The sequence below is a fragment of the Heptranchias perlo genome, chromosome 29 (genome assembly GCF_035084215.1).
Source record: "Heptranchias perlo isolate sHepPer1 chromosome 29, sHepPer1.hap1, whole genome shotgun sequence".
Lineage (NCBI taxonomy): Eukaryota > Metazoa > Chordata > Chondrichthyes > Hexanchiformes > Hexanchidae > Heptranchias > Heptranchias perlo.
Genome location: NC_090353.1, coordinates 7494457 through 7513831, shown reverse-complemented (window position 1 = coordinate 7513831; position 19375 = coordinate 7494457).

Genomic DNA, 19375 nt, shown 5'->3' with positions numbered 1-19375 from the left:
AACTTTGATCAGATCACCCCTTAACCTTCAACTCTAGAGAATACAACCCCAATTTGTGTAATCGCTCCTTGTAACTTAACCCTTGAAGTCCAGGTATCATTCTAGTAAACCTACGCTGCACTCCCTCCAAGGCCAATATGTCCTTCCGAAGGTGCGGTGCCCAGAACTGCTCACAGTACTCCAGGTGCGGTCTAACCAGGGTTTTGTATAGCTGCAGCATAACTTCTGCCTCTTGTACTCCAGTTCTCTAGATATAAAGGCCAGCATTCCATTAGCCTTATTGATTATTTTCTGCACCTGTTCATGACACTTCAATGATCTATGTACCTGAACCACTGGATCCCTTTGGAGATCCACTGTTTCACTTTTTACCATTTAGAAAGTACCCTGTTCTATCCTTTTTTGATCCAAAGTGGATGACCTCACATTTCTCTACATTGAATTCCATTTGCCACAATTTTGCCCATTCACCTAATCTATCAATATCGCTTTGTAATTTTATGTTTTCATCTACACTGTTTACAATGCCACCAATCGGCAAACTTAGATATGAGACTTTCTATGCCTTCATCTAAGTCGTTAATAAATATTGTGAATAATTGAGGCCCCAAGACAGATCCCTGCAGGACTCCACTAGCCACATCCTGCCAATGTGAATACCTACCCATTATCCCTACTTTCACTCAGCCAACTTCCTAACCAAGTCCATACTTTTCCCTCGATTCCATGGGCTTCTATCTTAGCTAACAGTCTCATTTGTGGGACCTTATCAAATGCCTTCTGGAAGTCCATATAAATGACATCCCCCTGTCCACTACTTTAGTCACCTCTTCAAAAAATTCCATCAGGTTTGTCAGGCACGACCTACCTTTCACAAATCCATGCTGGCTCTCTCTAATTAATTGAGAATTCTCAGTGTTCAGTCACCCTATCCTTAATTATAAACTCCAGCATTTTCCCCACAACAGATGGTAGGCTAACTGGTCTCTAATTCCCTGGTTTCTCTTAAATTGCAATTGTCCAATCTAGAAGGACAGTTCTTGAATCTAGAGAACTTTGAAAGATTATAGTTAGGGCATCTGCAATGTGCTTACACCTTCCTTTAAAACCTTGGGATGGAAACCATCTGGTCCTGGGGATTTGTCACTCTTTAGTGCTATTTTCTTTACTGTTGCTTATTTTTATAAAGTCCCTGTCCCCAATTCAATTAGTTTTCTTGGGATTTCTGGCATGCTATCCTCTTTTTCTACTGTAAATACTGACAGTGATCATTCAACATGTCTGCTATTCCCCATTGTCAATGACAATATCCCCACTTTCAGTTTTTAAGGGGCCAACACTGCTCCTGACCACCCTTTTTTTCCTAATGTAACTAAAAGTTCTTCATATTGGTTTTGATATCCCTTGCAAGTTTCTTATCATTCTTTGTAGCTCTTACTATCTGTTTTGTGACCCTTTGGTCTTTGTATCTTTCCCATTCACCAGGATCTGTGCCATTTTTTTTGTATGCCCTTTCCTTGTCTTATACTGTCCCTTACCTCTTTAGTTGTCCATGGCTGTTTTTGGCAAGTAGAGTTCTTGCCCCTCAGGTATAAACCAATTCTGTATCATGTTAAATGTTTCTTTAAACATTTCCCACTGATAATTAGTCGTTTTACCCATTAACAGATTTGCCCAGTTTACTGTGGACAGTCTCATCCCATTGAAGTCGGCCTTACCCAAGTCTAGAATCTTAGCAGCTGACTTTTTTTCCCTTTCAAACACTACATTGAACTTGTTATGATCGCTATTTGATAGATGTTCACATACAGTTAAGCCATTAACTAAATCTAGTATGGCTTGCCCCCTTGTTGCCTCTAGGACATACTGCTGTAGAAAACTATCCCAGACACACAAGAAATTCACTACCTTTCTGACAGTTGCTAGTCTGCTTTTCCCAATCTGTGAAGGTTGAAGTCCCCCATTAAGACCACGATGCCTTTCTTACACACTTGTCTAATCTCCATTATACAGTCTAGCACTTCAGAGCTGCTGCCAGGGGTCCTATACACAACTCCCACTATAGTCTTAGATCCTTTCCTATTTCTCATTCAACCCATAAGGTCTCTGTTGGCTGCTTACCTCTCGTTATATCCCCCTTTATCATTGAAGTGATTTCATCTCCAATCACTAAGGCTACTCCTCCCCCTCTTCCATTTTCCCTATCTCTCCTGTAGACCTTTATAACCCAGTATATTTAGTTCCCAATCCTGACCATCCTGCAGCCATGTCTGATAGCTATCATGTCATACCCTCCAATTTGAATTTGAACCTGTAGTTAATTTAATTTATTCCTTATACTCCATCTATTTGTGTATATAGAACTCTTAGTTGGGCCACACACCCTAGCCTGACCTTCAGCTTTGATGCTGGGTTATCACCTTACACCTTCTAGTTTTCACTATCTGTAGTGCCTAAAGTATATTCTTTCTGCTGCTCGATGCTTTTCCCTTTCACATGTTCTTGAACAACTGTTTGTACTATTTCTATTGTAAATTTCCCCTGGGCCTTGCCCTCTCTTGCTGCTCTCAACTTTACTCCCTTCTGACTCTGTCCTTTCAGGTTCCCATCCCCCTGCCACTCTAGTTTAAACCTTCCCCAACAGCACTAGCAAACACCCCCATGAGGACATTGGTCCCGGTCCTGCTCTGGTGTATCCCGTCCCATATCCCAGGAATCTAAATCCCTCCCTCCTACATCATCCCTGCAGCCACTCATTCATCTGGTCTAGTCTCTTGTTCCTATACTCACTAGCATGTGGCACTGGGTGATCCTGAGATCACTACCTTTGAAGTCCTGCTTTTTAATTATCTCCTAACTCCTTAAATTCACCTTGCAGGACCTCATCCCTTTTCTTTTACCTATGTCATTGGTACCGCTATAGAACACTACTACTGGCTGTTCACCCTCCCCCTCCAGAATGCCCTGCAGCCGCTCCACAACATCCTTGACCCTAGCACCAGGGAGGCAACATACCATCCTGGAGTCACGTTTGCGGCCACAGAAACGCCTATCTGTTCCCCTTACAATCAAATCCCCATAGCCCTGCCACTCTTCTTCCTCCCCCTCCTGTGCAGCTGAGCCACCCGTGGTGTCACAAACTTGGCTCTTGCTGCTTTCCCCTGATAAGCCATCTCCCCCAATAGTATCCAAAGCAGTATCTGTTTGAGAGGGAGATGGCCCCAGGGGACTCCTGCTCTACCTGCCTAGTCCTTTTACTGTCTGGCAGTCACCCATTTCATTTCTGCCTGTGTAATCTTTACCTGCGGTGTGACCACCTCACTGAACATGCTAGCCACGATAGTCTCAGCATCACAGATGCTCCAGTGAATCCACCTCCAGCTCCAAAATGCAGTTATCCAGTAGCTGCAGCTGGACACTTCCTGCACACATGGTCACCAGGGCCACTGGTAGTGTCCATGACCTCCCACATAGTACAGGAGGAGCATATCACAGGTGCAAGCTGTGCTGCCATAACTTGCCTTAGATTTACCCTGCATTCACCTCTCAGACTCTCCTCCTGCTCTTGGTCTCTCCTTTTATACTGTGCTCACCTCTCAGACTCATCTGTGATGTCATACAGTAGTTTTCTCGTTGCAGGTCTGCTGCTGCTTTTATCCCCACTCAGTCTTCTGCTGCTCAGATCCACCACCGCTCTGTAGAAAGTTAGGCAAAGCAGCACCTCCTTTCCCCCACTTCACCAAACTCCCACACTCACCAAACTCTCAGCTGGTCACTCTGTGCTCTGTTGCACTCCTGGTCCAGCAACTCCTCAACTTTGAAATTCTCATCCTTGATTTCAAATCCCTCCTACCTCTAACCTCCAATATCACTGCACTCCACCAATTCTTGTCTCTTGCACATCCCCAATTTATATCACCATTGGTGGCTGTGCCTTCAGCTGCCTAGGCCCTAAGCTCTAGAATTCACTTTCTAAACCTGCCTCTCAGACACTCCTTAAACCTGCCTCCTTGCCCAAGCTTTTGGTCACTTGCTCTAATATCTCCTTATATGGCTCATTTTGTAAATATTCCTGTGGAGCACCTTGGGATACTTAGCTATATTAAAGGTGCTAATAAATGCAAGTTGATAGGTAGCATGCCTTTTTAGCTTTATGAATGAGTGGTAGACATCTGGGATACATCAGATCAGTGTTATTGATTCATTCCAAACATAGGACCATGGTTAATGAAACATGTAATGTGAACTTATCCTTAAATCCCCCAAAATGTTCCATGGATCTCATTAATAATCTTGACCCATTATGATCATAAATGCTATGTTTGCCTTTTCTAAACAAATTATTTGCAGAGGTCACAGTTAAACTAAACAAACTCAAAGTTCCCCCCCCCCCCATAAGTAAAGTTTCTAACTGAATACATTGCCATCTTTTATCTGAAGCTATAAGAACTCACCAAGCCTCTGCCTGCAACAGCAAGAAATTAGGATTGCATAGAATCTATAGCACAAACAAGCCATTCAGCTCAACGGGTTTATGCTCCAAACAAGCCGCCTCCCTCCCTCCTTCATCTAATCCTATTCTTTTCTCCCACATGTACTTTCCTAGCTTCCCATTAAAGGCATCTATGCTATTCACCTCAACTACTCCACATGGTAGCAAGTTCCACATTCTCACCACTAAGTAAAGTTTCTCCTGAATTCTTAACTGGCTTGGTTAGTGACTATCTTATTTATGACTCCTTGTTTTGGATTTCCCCCACAAATGGAAACATATTCTGTCTAATATTATGAAGAGGTTTGATGGGATAAAGACCTTAGGTCACCCTTCAGCCTTTTTTAAATAGAGAAAAAAGCCCCAGCCTGTTCAGTCTCTCCTGATGGTTATAACCTCTCAGTTCTGCTATCATCCTTTTAAATCTTTTTGCACCTTCTCCTGTGCCTCAACATCCTTTTTTTGTAACATGGAGTCCAGAACTGTGCACAGTACTCAGTGTGGTCTAACCAGATTCTATAGGTTTAATATAACCTCTAGAAATGAACCAAGTGTTTGGTTTGTATTTTTTTAACAGCCCTGTTAACCTGCATTGCTATTTGTAATGATTTGTGACTCTGTACCTCCATCCTCTGGCCGATCCCTTTCCTCTACCCCCCCCCCATTATGGCTGTAATTAATCCCTCCCTAGTGTGGAGGGATGTTCATCTTAACGGGGACTGGCCACAGAACTGGTGGGCAACAGATCAGTCCACCCAGAAGATAAGCAACCTTGGTGGGATCCTTGTGCTTCCAATTATACCTCCCATCCATCCCCTTGGACCCTTCTGATTTATGACTATATACCAATTGGCTAATCCAGCTCAAATGAAAATGGACTGATGCAGAACTTGAACATTATAGAATACAGGAGGTGCTACTGCCATCCCACAATTTGAATGTGAAGTTTTTTTTTTCCTGGGTGTGATATGATTGTTGTGCTGACCTTTGTTTGGCTGTTTGAGATTGTGTTGTGATTTTTTGTTAGCATATAGCATTGCAGGTCCAGCACAGGAGGGAGCCATTCAGACCAACATGCCTGCTCTTTGAAAGAGCTATCCATTTAGTCCCACTCCCCTGCTCTTTCCCTGTGGCCCTATCAAGTATTTATCCAATTCCCTTTTGGCAGTTATTATTGAATCTGCTTCCACCGCCCTCAGTCAGTTCGTTCCAGATAATTACAACTCGCTGCGTTTTTTAAAAAAATGTTTCCTCATGTCACCTCTGGCTCTTTTGTCGAAAACCTTAAATCTTACCGACCCTTCTACCACTGGAAACAGTTTCTCCTTATTTATCAAAATCCTTCATGATTTTGAACACCTCTATCAAATCTCCCCATAATCTTCTCTGCTCTAATGAGAACAATCCCAGCTTCTCCAGTCTCTTCACATAACTGAAGTCCCTCATCCCTGGTACTATTCTAGTAAATCTCTTTTGCACACTTTCTTGGACTTTGACATCCTTAAGTATAGTGCCCAGAACTGGACAAAATACTCCAGCTGTGGCCTAACCAGTGTTTTAAAGGTTTAGCATTACTTCCTTGCCTTTGTACTCTAATATAGCCCAGGAGGAATGGAAGATTATGGTCAGAGCCCCCACCCTTACTTCCTTCAGTAACCTATGATGCATCCTATTGGGACCGGGTGACTTTTCTACTTTAAGTACCTCCTCTTTATCCTATCCAATATAACTACTACCTCTTCTATTACTAGAATGGCAGTATCCTCTTTAGTGAAGACTGATGTATTCACTTAGTACCTCATCAGACCTGAACACAAATATAAGCAGGCACTGAGGCCGTTGAGAAAGTTAATGGGTTTAATAACCCATAATGCTCACAGGAAAGTTGAGTTAACTGTTGCAAGCCAAACTATGTAGCAAAATATGAAGAATCGTCATGGAGTTTTACAGGTAACACCCAGCAAGAGGAGGCAGATGGTAATTATTTCCTGGCTGAGACATTGTCACAGCCCTGTCTCTTAATTTGGATGTGTCCACTGTAATACCATCAAGATATGCTCTCAACATTAGTCTCTTCTTTTAAGAGAACCCAAATCTGCCATTCATGCCAAGAACACTATGAACAAAAGCACAACCAAACCTTGCACGGTGTCCATGTGTCTATTGTTTTCTACTATGGTGCTTGCCCTTAATGGCAGCGTGTGAAGTATATTCTCCACACAGTAAATTGCTACGGTGGCTGGTTGGTGTGTGGTAAAGACTCTTGGGATTAAGGTGACAATGTCATGGTAGCTGCAATTCCACTACAGTTGGATTGACTGCATCTGTGTAGGCTGGGGTAGAGGTTGCCTGGATTGGGAATTAAGAGACAGCTTGAACATCTATACTCATTCCAGCCATGTCCCCACTCCAGGGCACTGCTTCAATGCGATCAGCCTGACACTGGGGTTAGGTTTAATGCGATCAGTGAGGCTGTGCCTCAGGTATTGCCAGCCAATCCCCAACCCAGGCAGAAGAGAAACACTGTTTCACTAAAAGCCTATCAGACCCCGACAGGCACGCGTCGGAAAAGTCTTCTACTGCCATTGGTTAAGATGGCATACCAAACAATTATCACACCATGCATGCACCAAGCACGGTCAGCATACAGCCCATAATAGGCACATGGCAAACACAGTAGCCAATTTGCACAAACAGGATGGAGGATATTTTTGTAAAAGTAAGGAGGGCTTTGGTTTAACATCTCATCAGAGACCAACAATGCAGTGCTTAATACTGAAGTATCATCCTGGAACCTATGTTCAAGTCCTGCAGCTCAAACCATGATCTTCTGATTCAGTGCACAGCTGATCTGAAACACTCCGAGCCAAAAGGTGTGAAGTGTGCAGCTAGTTCTGTAGCAATTTTATTGTTTTTTTATGTTTGCATTAGTTCCATAAATGAGTTTCTCAATGGGAATCTCCCCTCCATCTGCCCTTATTGGTTTGCTGGATCTTCTTTTAAACTTAATTCTGCCATGCAACTTGTTACAACCGTTACACGTGGGTGTGCAGAGCACTGTGGGTAATGCGTGCGGGTACACTGGGAAATTGGGCGCACCTTGGAGCGACAAAACCACCTGAACTTAATTACGGCAAAGCTTGCACCCGTTTATTGTGGGATCAAACTGATTTTTTTGCGCTGGCTAACTTGGCAGAATCATCTCTGCCAAACTGTCTACCTCATTATGCCCTTTAAATCATACCGACCACACGGACTGCAGCGTTTCAAGAAGGCGGCTCACCACGACCTTCTCAAGGGAAATTAGGGATGGGAAATAAATGCTGGCCTTGCCAGCGCTGCCCACATCCCATGAATGAATAAAAAAGATCTGGTACAAACTAGACATAATGACGATGAAAATTGCTCCCAAGGTGTGATAAGCAGAAGTGGCAGACATGATCGAACCAAGATGTCCTGTCCTGACCTGACAGAAGGGGCAGAGTGAGGAAGGAAACTCCCATGGCCATTACACTGCCACAGAGCAGGAAAGCAGCAGTCACAGAGGCAAAGGCCAATACTTGGCATTTACGTGGCGTGAATCTTATTTCACAGAAATGAAAATCAGGTGGTTTCTATAACGGGCGGGCGATCTGCTCTGCCAGTTTACCGCCCATGCGGTGAAGCTGAGCGTGATCCCCACAGGGGGTGAAGTTGCTGTCGGTGACCTTTATAATGAATGTTGCTGTGGCTCCGATGGAATTCCGTGCACTATTTTAACACACCGTTCTCCTGCTTGCTTTGAGTGGGCTAATCAATGTGTTAAATTAGTGGTATCACCACCGTAACAAATATCACGGAGACTAATTTTACCTCAGGGATTTACCTCAATCTGCGTTGACAGTTAAAAATGAAGGCTCGGTTTTATTTGTCAGCCAGTGTAAACAGGGGAAGTGTCGCCAAGGAAGTACAATCAGTGAGATATTCAAGTTCTCAATTAACAATCCCAGCTTTCCAAATCTTCAAGTCTGTAAACCACAATTGATGGTGAATTATACTAATTGGACTTAATTAATATGTATGTTTAGTTAATTAGGAAGTTCAAAAATTTAACCTAGGAATTGCTGTAACTGAGCATAGATTAAGCTTTTCTTCCATTGTTAAGGATCCTCATTAACCCATGACTTTGCTATTCTCCCGACCTGCATTATGGCCATGGGACCAGGGGCCGTGCAATGGAGCAACAGGATCAATAATCAATAATTATGGCCAGTACTTGTTTACAGTGCTACGCAGTCGTTTAATCCCCTGAAATAGTGCGTGACGTAATAGTGCAGCTGGTATGTCAGCAATGCTCCTGCAAAGTGTAGGTGTCAGCACTCAGTGGGCAGCACTCTCGCCTCTGAGTCAGAAGCTCATGGGTTCAGGTCCCACTCGAGAGACTTGAGCACAAAATCCAGGCAGACAATCCAGTGCAGTACTGAGGGAGTGCTGCATTAGCGGAGGGTGCCGTCTTTCAGATGAGACGTTACACCGAGGCCCTGTCTGCCCCCTCAGGTGGATGTAAAAGATCCCATGGTTCTATTTTGAAGATGAGCGGGGAAGTTAGTCGTGGTGTCCTGGCCAATATTTATCCCTCGACCAACATTACTAGAAAAAACAGATTACCTGGTCATTATTTCATGGTTGTTTGTGGGATCTTGCTGTGCACAAATTGGCTGTCGCGTTTCCTACATTTAAACAGTGACTACACTTCAAAAGTACTTCATTGGCCGTGAAGCACTTTGAGACATTGTGAAAGACGCTATACAAATGCTAATCCTTCCTTTCAATGCTGTTCTGTAGTAGGGTGAGGTTCCAAACAGTACAAGCCCCCTGATGCATTTGAGAAGGCCACGCTTGATATCGTTGGGAAGGGGTTGAGGACAGCAAGGACGGAAGCCTCCTAGAGGTCACGGCTGACACCACGATGTTCACCCAATGCAAGGTGCGATCGCGCGCTCCTGTGTGCCCAGCTGGAAGCCGCAATTGTAGGGAGCCTGCGTCAGAAAATTTGGGCTCCAACCTTGTGGCTCTGCCCCCAAACCCATGCTTCCCCCCGAGCGTGGTTTCCCCACTGGGATCGTGGGGTTGTGCAGTCACCCCTCTAATGAACTTCCTACTGAGTGACTGTCACACAGACGCACGCTGGAGCTGAGGGACATCACAGAGAGTCTGGTGCAGTGGAACTAACTGCCTGAATGTGGGCGGCCGAGGCAGCAGTTTGAAATTTTGTTCTCTTCTGGTTTTTTTTGCAGTTTAGAGCGAAGAACATCCAGTGAGCAAGTCCGCAGCTCCCAGCCTTCTGTGTGATAATCACCACATCAGCCAAGCACCAGCACAGAGGATGGAAATAGCGAAGTTAAGGAGATAGCACAGGGCCGACCCACAGTGCACTTGTGAGGAGAAGTGAGTGGGGTTCACTGATCAGAGGCAGCACCTACTGGGCAGGGGGTCCTGCTACTCTATCTAGGGATTCAGATCCCCTAGGGCCTGCTCGCAGACAGAGATTGCTGTTTGAGCTGAATTAACCTCATACGTCACTTGTGTCCGTACAAAACACCCTTCAAGGTCTTGGGAGGACTGAAGAGCTGTCTTCCACCGGGCTTCACGCAGTATTGGATAAACGGTTACCAACACCGTTAGGGTTCCCAACCCTCCAGGACTGACCTGTAGTTTCCCGGAATTAAAGATTAATCTCCCGGATACTCCTGCGAGCCACCCGGGAGAAGAACCATCAGGGCGTTTCCCTCTCCTGTTTCCCTCTGGCCGGACTCACGACAAACGGTCAGGCCGCAATGCTCCCAGGATGCAATGCGGCCATGGTGCACGTGCGCTCGGTAAAACAACACAACCGATAGAGTGGTTTGCTGACCAGAGGATTTTGGGTATTGTAGCCACGATTATTGACTGACTGACATGCCTGGCGACCAATGGTGGCAGCGTGGGGGCGGGGCCTTAGGGGGCAGGAGGTCATGTGGTGAAACCTCCCGAAATATGGTCCAGCTGGAGTTGGCCACCCTATAGACCGTAGTTGGCCATGGTGCATGTGTCCACTCCTGTGGCATTGGCAGCGGACCCCTCATTGGGACGGGTCATAGGCACAGTGGCGTCACCCCTTGTGAATGCTTACACTGCAGTTATAGAGGCCTGACACCTTAAGGATGGTTGGAGATTGGTTACACACAATCTTGAGCCATGGAGTTGAATAAATGTTGTCTTGCCAGCATCACTCACATCTCGAGATATCTGAAACACTACTTCAGGGTGTGATTGATCATCATTCTGGTTGTACCTCCATTCTGCTTCTGTCCATGGGTCACTCCTTGATCTTCCAAGAGTCTTCCTTCCGCTCCCCTTCAAATAAAGGTGGCAGTGATGATTGTCTCAATAAAAAGGCATTGTGGGAGATACTTGGGAAGCAAGCTCCCACCTGTGTTATTATGGGTTGGCGGTTCCATACCAGCCACATATTGATGGAATGAGGCCTATCTGGTTCATAAATAGCATTGCATTGTACACAGGGGCCCAAATGGACTTTTAGGAAGCCTGAAGACCGGGGGAATTATGCTGCCCTGTGTTACTGTTGCTGATGAGTGGTGAAAATGGTGAAGTTGTTGGCCATGATGAATAATGCATCTGTGGACAGCAAGCTGGCTGACGCTACGGCTATCACCAGTACATGAACCCTGAGGACTGTGGACACCTTAACATCAGTGGCAGTGACTTTGGATGTTTTATTGTGCCTGGAGGTCTTTCTGGCCCATCTCTGACACACCTTCCTTACTTAGCCTCAGTCTCCGAAGGCACTGACAGCGTGAACAACTCTGCTAGGAACATGTTAACATCTTTTAATGTACAAACTGAAATATAAACAACTGCTTGAACAGGAGTAAAGGTTATTGTGGATCCTATATAAAGTAAAAATTACCTGATTAAACACGCATTACCTGATTAAACTACACATCGCCTGAATAAAGTCACATTACCTGATTAAACAGACATTGCTTGTTTAAACTCACATTACCTGAATCAACTAATTTATGTATAAATTCACACTGGCTGTAATATTCTCACATTACCTGTAAAAACACAGGATACCTGTAAAACTTCTCTTACCTGGTCAAACTCACGTTACCTGTATAAATACAAACTGCCTGTATAACTGTACATTACTTGTATAAGCAGACATTTCCTGTATAAACTCACATTACTTCTTTAAATTTTTATTACTTGAATAAACTCACATTGCCTGTATAAATACAAATAATCTATATAATCTCGTATTTTCTGTATAAATGCACATTACCTGTATAATCCGTCATTACTCTTACACACATAAATTAGCTATATAAAGACACATCAGCTCTATATACGCAAATTATAAACTTATGTTAACTGTATAACAATAACTTGTATTTATATAGCGCCTTTAACGTAGTAAAACGTCCCAAGCTGCTTCACAGGAGCGATTATCAAACAAAATTTGACACCGAGCCACGTAAGGAGATATTAGGACAGGGCTTGGTCAAAGAGATAGGTTTTAGAGAGTGTCTTAAAGGAAAAGAGAGGTGGAAAGGTTTAGGGAGGGAATTCCAGAGTTTAGGGCCTAGGCAGCTGAAGGCACGGCCACCAATGGTGGAGTGATTAAAATCGGGGATGCGCAAGAACGCAGAGAACTCTGAGGGTTGTAGGGCTGGAGGAGGTTACAGAGATACGGAGGGGCGAGGCCACGGAGGGATTTGAAAACAAGGATGAGAATTTTAAAATCCAGGCGTTCCTGGACAGGGAGTCAATGTAGGTCAGTGAGCACAGTGGGGTGATGGATGAACGTAATGTAACATGGGCAAATTATCTATATAAGCACACATCACCTGACGAATCACACTTTGCCTGTATAACCGCACGCTGCCTCTATAAATAAACATTACATGTATAATCTCGCATTACGTGTAAACAAACGATACCTATGTAAACACACATTACCTGTATAAATGCACAGTACAATCTCACGTAATCTGCGTCATCTCGTGTAAACTGTATTTCTGTGATTCAGTTGGTAGCAATCTTGCCTCGGAGTCAGAAGGTTGTGAGTTCAAGCCTCACTCCAGACTTAAGCACAAAATCTAGGCCAACACTTCAGTAAAATACTGAGGGAGTTGGCTGTCTTTCAAATGAGATGTTAAACCGAGGCCCTGCGTTGGTATAACCACACATTACCTGTATAAATGCACATTACCTGTATAAATGCACATTATCTAAATAACCACACATTACCTGTATAACCACACATTACCTATATAAATGCACATTACCTGTATAAATGCACATTACCTGTATAACCACACATTACCTGTATAAATGCACATTACCTATATAAATGCACATTATCTAAATAACCACACATTACCTATATAAATGCACATTACCTGTATAAATGCACATTATCTAAATAACCACACATTACCTGTATAAATGCACATTATCTAAATAACCACACATTACCTGTATAACCACACATTACCTGTATAAACGCACATTACCTGTATAAATGCACATTATATATATATATAACCACACATTACCTGTATAAATGCACATTATCTATATAACCACACATTACCTGTATAAATACACATTATCTATATAACCACACATTATCTGTATAAATGCACATTACCTGTATAAACACACATTACCTGTATAAATGCACATTACCTGTATAAATGCACATTATCTATATAACCACACATTACCTGTATAAATACACATTACCTATATAACCACACATTACCTGTATAAATACACATTACCTGTATAACCACACATTACCTGTATAAATGCACATTACCTGTATAACCACATATTATCTGTATAAATGCACATTATCTGTATAACCACACATTACCTGTATAAATGCACATTACCTGTATAACCACATATTATCTGTATAAATGCACATTATCTGTATAACCACATATTATCTGTATAAATGCACATTATATATATAACCACACATTACCTGTATAAATGCACATTATCTATATAACCACACATTACCTGTATAAATACACATTATCTATATAACCACACATTACCTGTATAAATACACATTACCTGTATAAATGCACATTACCTGTATAACCACACATTACCTGTATAAATACACATTACCTGTATAACCACACATTACCTGTATAAATACACATTACCTGTATAACCACACATTACCTGTATAAATGCACATTACCTGTATAACCACACATTACCTGTATAACCACATATTATCTGTATAAATGCACATTATCTGTATAACCACACATTACCTGTATAAATGCACATTACCTGTATAACCACATATTATCTGTATAAATGCACATTATCTGTATAACCACATATTATCTGTATAAATGCACATTATATATATAACCACACATTACCTGTATAAATGCACATTATCTATATAACCACACATTACCTGTATAAATACACATTACCTATATAACCACACATTACCTGTATAAATACACATTACCTGTATAACCACACATTACCTGTATAAATACACATTACCTGTATAAATGCACATTACCTGTATAACCACATATTATCTGTATAAATGCACATTATCTGTATAACCACATATTATCTGTATAAATGCACATTATATATATAACCACACATTACCTGTATAAATGCACATTATCTATATAACCACACATTACCTGTATAAATACACATTACCTATATAACCACACATTACCTGTATAAATACACATTACCTGTATAACCACACATTACCTGTATAAATACACATTACCTGTATAAATACACATTACCTGTATAAATACACATTACCTGTATAACCACACATTACCTGTATAAATGCACATTACCTGTATAACCACACATTACCTGTATAACCACATATTATCTGTATAAATGCACATTATCTGTATAACCACACATTACCTGTATAAATGCACATTACCTGTATAACCACACATTACCTGTATAAATGCACATTACCTGTATAACCACATATTATCTGTATAAATGCACATTATCTGTATAACCACACATTACCTGTATAAATGCACATTACCTGTATAACCACATATTATCTGTATAAATGCACATTATCTGTATAACCACATATTATCTGTATAAATGCACATTATATATATAACCACACATTACCTGTATAAATGCACATTATCTATATAACCACACATTACCTGTATAAATACACATTACCTGTATAACCACACATTATATATATAACCACACATTACCTGTATAAATACACATTACCTATATAACCACACATTACCTGTATAAATACACATTACCTGTATAACCACACATTATATATATAACCACACATTACCTGTATAAATACACATTACCTATATAACCACACATTACCTGTATAAATGCACATTATCTGTATAAATGCACATTATCTGTATAACCACACATTACCTGTATAAATGCACATTACCTGTATAACCACATATTATCTGTATAAATGCACATTATCTGTATAACCACATATTATCTGTATAAATGCACATTATATATATAACCACACATTACCTGTATAAATACACATTACCTGTATAACCACACATTATATATATAACCACACATTACCTGTATAAATACACATTATCTGTATAACCACACATTACCTGTATAAATACACATTACCTGTATAACCACACATTATATATATAACCACACATTACCTGTATAAATACACATTATCTATATAACCACACATTACCTGTATAAATACACATTATATATATCACCACACATTATCTATATAACCACACATTACCTGTATAAATGCACATTATCTATATAACCACACATTATCTGTATAAACACACATTACCTGTATAAATACACATTATCTATATAACCACACATTACCTGTATAAATGCAAACTTTTCACTCTTCTGTGAAAGGTCGGTGAGATTGACCAAACACGTCTCAAAGAATTTCATTTCCTTTTCCAGCTTGCGGATGTGTGTGTCGATCGCTGCTGTTACTCGGCTCTGCTCCTTATCCAGACACAGAAAAACATCTCGCTCTTCATTTTCAATATGTTTCCTCAATGCATCGTACTTCTCCTTCACTTCTCTCTTAGTTTCTGTTATCAGACTCTTAAGAGAAGTGTTAGCTTTTGTTATTAATTTGCAGATCATTTCACTGTAAGCCCATGTTAAATTACACACCACCTCACCTCACCCAACTTAAAGTGAGGTAAAACACCACACTATTTAAAGAACAAAGTGCGTTCGATGTTTTTGTTCTGATGTTCCCCCCACTCCTTTCCTCTCCTGAAGGCCGCAACATTCTGGGGTACTCCATAACCAGGCTCAAATGGCCAGTCTTCATGTGTAAGCCTAAGCAGTGTTGGGGAGCTATTCAACTGTAAGGTGCATCGTATTCAATCACAATGTAATCAGAGTTTGAGTTAATGTACTGATTCTAGGGATAACATATCAGACAGAATTTGCTAGAACATGGCAAATCGGGATTTGAATTTCAGTGGCGATGATGTCGATGACAACAACAGCGTTTTTACTGCACCTTCAACGCAGAAAAACATCCCAGTGAGCCAAAGAAGGAGAGATAAAGAAGGACGACCAAAAGCTTAGTCAAAGAGGTGGGTTGTAAAGGAGGAGAAGGAGGTGGAGGGATCTATGGAGGGAATTTCACAAAGTGGGATCTCGGTGCCTGAATGCACGGCTGTTAATGGTGGGTGAAGGGTGGGGAGGATGTACAAGAGGCCCGAGGCAGAGGAATGGAGAGTTCGGAGAGGGGGGTTTGTAAGGTTGGAGGAGGTTACAGAGATAGGGAGGGGCGAGGCCATTAAAGGATTTAAACACGAGGATGAGAATTTTAAATTTCAGACATTGAGGGACTGTAAACCAATGTAGATCAGCAAGGGTGGGGGTGATGGTGTGGGAGAGGATTCGGGCAGCAACATTTTAGATGAGCTCAAGTTTACAGAGGGTGGGAGGTGAGCCGAGAGAGCACTGGAGTAATCTAATGTGGAAATGATAAAGGCATGAATATCAGGGATTCAGATGGGCTGAGGTAGATGTGGAGGGTGAGTGATGTTCTGGAGGTGGATGTCGGCAGTCTTTACGATGGAGAGGATATGGGGTCAGAAGCTCAGTTTGGGGTTGAGCATAACACCAAAATGTGAACAGTCTGATTCAGGCCGAGATCGTGACCGAGGAGGAGGATGAATCAGAATCATACAGCACAGAAGGAGGCCATTCAGCCCATCTTGCCTGTGCCGGCTCGTTGAAAGAGCTATCCAATTAGTCCCATTCTCCTGCAAATTTTCCAGTGTATATCCAATTCCCTTTTGAAAGTTACTATTGAATCTGCTTCCACCACCCTTTCAGGCAGTGCATTCCAGATCATAACAACTCGCTGTGTAAAAACAATTCTCCTCATCTCCTCGTCTGGTTCTTTACCCAGGGATGGAGCCAATGGTAGCATTATTGGAGTTTGTGGCAAGGGCATTAGTCTTCCTAATATTTGGCTGGTGGAAGTTACAGCTCCTCCAAAATTGGATGTCAGGCAAGCAGTCTGATAGCGCAGATGTTACACGGAAGGGGTCAGTGCCTGAGAATCACAGAATCATAGAAAATAGGAGCAAGAGTAGGCCATTAGGCCCTTCGGGTCTGCTCCACCATTCAAAATGATCATGGTTGATCGCCTAACTCAGTACCCTGTTCCCACTTTTTCCCCATATCCCTTGATCCCTTTAGCATTAAGAAATATATCGATCTCCTTCTTGAATACATCTAATGACTTGGCCTCCACTGCCTTCTGTGGTAGAGAATTCCACAGGTTCACCACACTCTGAGTGAAGAAATTTCTCCTCATCTCGGTTCTAAATGGCATACCCCGTATCCTGAGACTGTGACCCCTGGTTCTGGACTCCCCAGCCATCAGGAACATCCTCCCTGCATCTAGTCTGTCTAGTCCTGTTAGAATTTTATGTTTCGATGAGATCACCTCTCATTCTTCTAAACTCTCGTGAATATAGGCCTAGTCGACCCAATCTCTCCTCATACGTCAGTCCTGCCATCCCTGGAATCAGTCTGGTAAACCTTTGTTGCACTCCCTCCATGGCAAGGACATCCTTCCTCAGATAAGGAGACAAAAACTGCACACAATACTCCAGATGTAATCTCACCAAGGCCCTGTACAACTGCAGTAAGACATCCCTGTTCCTGTACTCAAATCCTCTTGCAATGAAGGCCAACATACCATTCGCCTTCCTAACTGCTTGCTGCACCTGAATGCCCGCTTTCAGCGACTGGTGTACAAGGACACCCAGGTCTCATTGCACCTCCCCTTTTCCCAATCTATCACCATTCAGATAATAATTTGTCTTTCTGTTTTTACAACCAAAGTGGATAACCTCACATTTATCCATGTATCTGCCATGTTCTTGCCAACTCACCCAACTTGTCTAAATCACACTGGAGCCTCTTTGCATCCTCCTCACATTCCACCCCAGCTTTGTGTCATCTGCAATCTTGGAAATGTTACATTTAGTTCCCTCATCCAAATCATTGATATATATTGTGAATAACTGGGGCCCAACCACTGATCCCTGCGGTACCCCAACAGTCACTGCCTGCCACCTGGAAAAAGACCCGTTTATTCCCACTCTGTTTCCTGTCTGTCGACCAATTCTCAATCCATGCCAGTATATTCCTCCCAATCCCATGTGCTTTAATTTTGCACACTAACCTCTTGTGTGGGACCTGATCAAAAGCCTTCTGAAAATCCTAGTACACTACATCCACTGGTTCTCCCCTATCTATTCGACTAGTTACCTCCTCAAAAAACTGCAGAAGATTTGTTATAATTCAGGTGTCTATATTCTGTCCCACATAAATTCCTGGTCACTCACCCCTCCCTCCACCCCCCATTCTTGCTGACTTACGCTGGATCCCAGTCCCCGATATATTGAATTTAAGATCCTTATCCTCACCTTCACAATCTCACCTCAGCCTATATCAGGAATCTCCTTCAGCCTCACATCCCCTCCAACACCCTTCGATCCTGACTCTGGGCTGCTGCACCCCTTCCCTTTGCTCCACCATTGGTGGCAGAGCCTTCAGTTGCCTCAGCCCCTGAACTGGAGCTCTCTTTCCAAACCCCTTTGCATCTTCTCTTTCCACCTTTAAAAATCTTCTCAAATGACATCTTTTCGACCAAAGCTTTTGGTCACCTCTCCTAACGCTCACCATGGCTCAGTGTCTGGCCTTTTACTCCATTATCTACTATATTCCACGCCCCTCTAAAGCATCTTGGAACATTATCAACGACTTGTATTTCTATAGACCCTTTAACATGGAAAAATTGTCTCAAAGTAATTCACAGTAATGCAGCTGAAGTCATGGCCCCAATAGAGGAATGAAGGAAGAAGGGATGCAAAAGAGGCCAGAGAGAGAACAGAAGGTTCCCAGGGAGTTGGTGGGTTGTAGGCTGGAGAAGGTTAGAGAGGGGTGAGAGCATGGAGGGATTTAAAGACAAGGATGAGAATTTCAAAGTTGAGGCATTGGGGGAACAGAAGCCAATGTGGATTAGTGATGACAGGGGTGATGGTTGAGTAGGACTTGGTGTGGGATAGGAGACGAGCAGCAGAGTTTGGATGAGTTGGAGTTTATGGAGGGTGAAGGATGGAAGGCTGGTAAGGGGAGAATCAGAGTAATTGAATCTGGAGGTGATGAAGGCCCGTATGATAGTTTCAGCAGCAGGTGGGTTTAGGTAGAGAGAGAGGTCGGTGATGTCTTGTGATAGAGAGAATATGGGCT